We start from the raw sequence: 2,168 nt of genomic DNA on the forward strand, positions 1-2,168 counted from the left end.
GAAGGCTCTGGCCGGTGCTGCCGCCTAAGAGGAAGACCCTGAATCTGTTGGCAAGGTGCCCACCATCCAACCCTCATGCTGAACCCTCTCCACCACAGCCCACTCTCTCCTCTAGGGATAGGTCATCCAACTAGCCTGCGGAGGATTTGGAGGGGAGGAAAATAGGACACCCCCCAGCTAGAGACAGCCAGAGCTTCTCTCTGGTAAAGAGCTGTGTGGCTGATGCTGAAGGGAAGGAGGGCAGCACAGAGGAAAAAGGCCCTGTGTGTCTCTTTTGTGCAGTCTTGATCGCAAAGACTCTGAATTTATTATTTATTCCACAACAGGGCCTCATAATTCCAGGTTTGCAGTCTACCACTAGTCTTATCTTCAAACTCCCTTCCCACCCCATCTGTCCTTTTGGGGTCAGGGAGGCACTCCTGGCAGTACAAAGAGGCTACTTCTAGCTCTGTGCTCAGGGATTGAGCCTAACAATGGCAAAGGAGTGGGGAACCCTCTGGTGTCAAAGATAAGGCCTTCTTTTCCTTTTTCTAAAATGTTCTCTTTATTTGTGCGGAGTATGCTGGTTTGGGCCACACTCCTGGCTCTGTCATTCCTGACAAGGCTCAGGGGACTATATGGGATGCCAAGGGATCAAACCTTGGTCAGCCTTGTGCAAAGCAAGGACCCTACTTGCAGTACCATCTCTGCAGTCCTCTATAGTGTTTAATAGTGCCTACTTCTGAGGTGTGATTCCCCCCAAAATGGCACATTAACACACACATTGGAAGAGAAGTGGCCCTCTGCCAGCACACTGCTGGGCAGAAAGTGAGGAGGGGGCTTGAGCATGGTCCTGGTTATACAGGTAAATGACAGATATGCCCAGAGAGGCTGGAGAAACAGAGGTGCAACAGCCCCCAAGTTGTACTGTCTCAGAAGAGACATTCAGAGACCCAGAAGAGAGAGGAGTTGGAAAATGTGAAGACCCTGAGACCTCTTGAGGACAGCAGAGTTGGGGACCCATTATGGCAAGTTGGGGACCCAGCATGAACACTCTAGATTCCTGTAGCAAATCTGAAATTCCACTCACATGAATCAGAGAAGAAGCCTATTTCTAAGCCCTAACTTCAAGTTGGAGCAGGAGGGAGGAAGGGTGGAGAGAAAAGAGAACCTGAATTGAGGCCAGAGGGGAATCCCCAAAGGAAGCGAAGACATTGAGCAAAGTTTAAGTGAAGGAGAAGGTGGAGAGTGTAGTGGAAAGCAAGTGGGAAGAAGGGGAGAGGTATTTGGACAAGAAAAGAGAAAGCAGGAAAAGACAGGGCTCAGGGCCACATGGAGCCTAGAGGGCTGAAGGAAAGAATGTTGACGGGTCCCTAGCTGCCTCAGGGCCAGAGCCCCTTACCACCAGCTTGCTAATTAACTCCTTAATTGCCTTTGCTTTTGCTGAGCTGGCAGATGAAGTGGAAGCAGACAGATTGGGGTGCCTGTGATTTCATGCACGGGGGAGCAAAGAAGAGCCGCCTTGGAGTCTCAGGGGGCCTTATCCCCCATAATTCTCCCCCCTCCTCTATCTCTGAGAGGCTGAAGGATGCTTGGCACCTAGAGCAGATGGGGCTGTTTGGGGAGAATGTCTGGGGGATTTGTACTCTCAAAGGGGAGAATATTTCAATTTGGAGTGAACCCCTACTGTTTATAGGCTCTGAGTGGTTCCTTACTGAGAGCACTTGGAGATTTGTGAATTTGTGGAAAGCAGCTCAGGCAGGGAAGGTATCCTCATAGAGTCTCCCCGTCCCAGCCTCCTAACCCCTGCACTGAAGTAGAATTTGAAACTGGGCCAATGCAATGCTAAAGCCCTTGCCCCCTACCAGCAAAGGAAGAGTATCTGTGGGTGCATTTTCACTCAGCTCCAGGATGAAAAGCACTGGGTGGCGTCCAGAGACTGGGGGCTGGAAGATGGGCAAAGATGAAAGATAAAAGAAGCCTGGAGGAGGCTACTGGAGTTTGGGCCTACAGAGAAACCGAAAGAGCAATGGGACACTAATCACAGCCTTTGTCCTTCTTAAGTGTCATCTTAAGGAAAGCCTAGAGGCACTCACTTCCCCTTTCCTGGTTTCTGCACTACAAACTCATCAAAAGTACCCCTGCCACTGTAAGCAGCACCTACCCATCTTTGTACTCTTGACCTTTTC

The sequence above is a fragment of the Suncus etruscus genome, chromosome 11, assembly GCF_024139225.1.
Source record: "Suncus etruscus isolate mSunEtr1 chromosome 11, mSunEtr1.pri.cur, whole genome shotgun sequence".
Classification (NCBI taxonomy): domain Eukaryota; kingdom Metazoa; phylum Chordata; class Mammalia; order Eulipotyphla; family Soricidae; genus Suncus; species Suncus etruscus.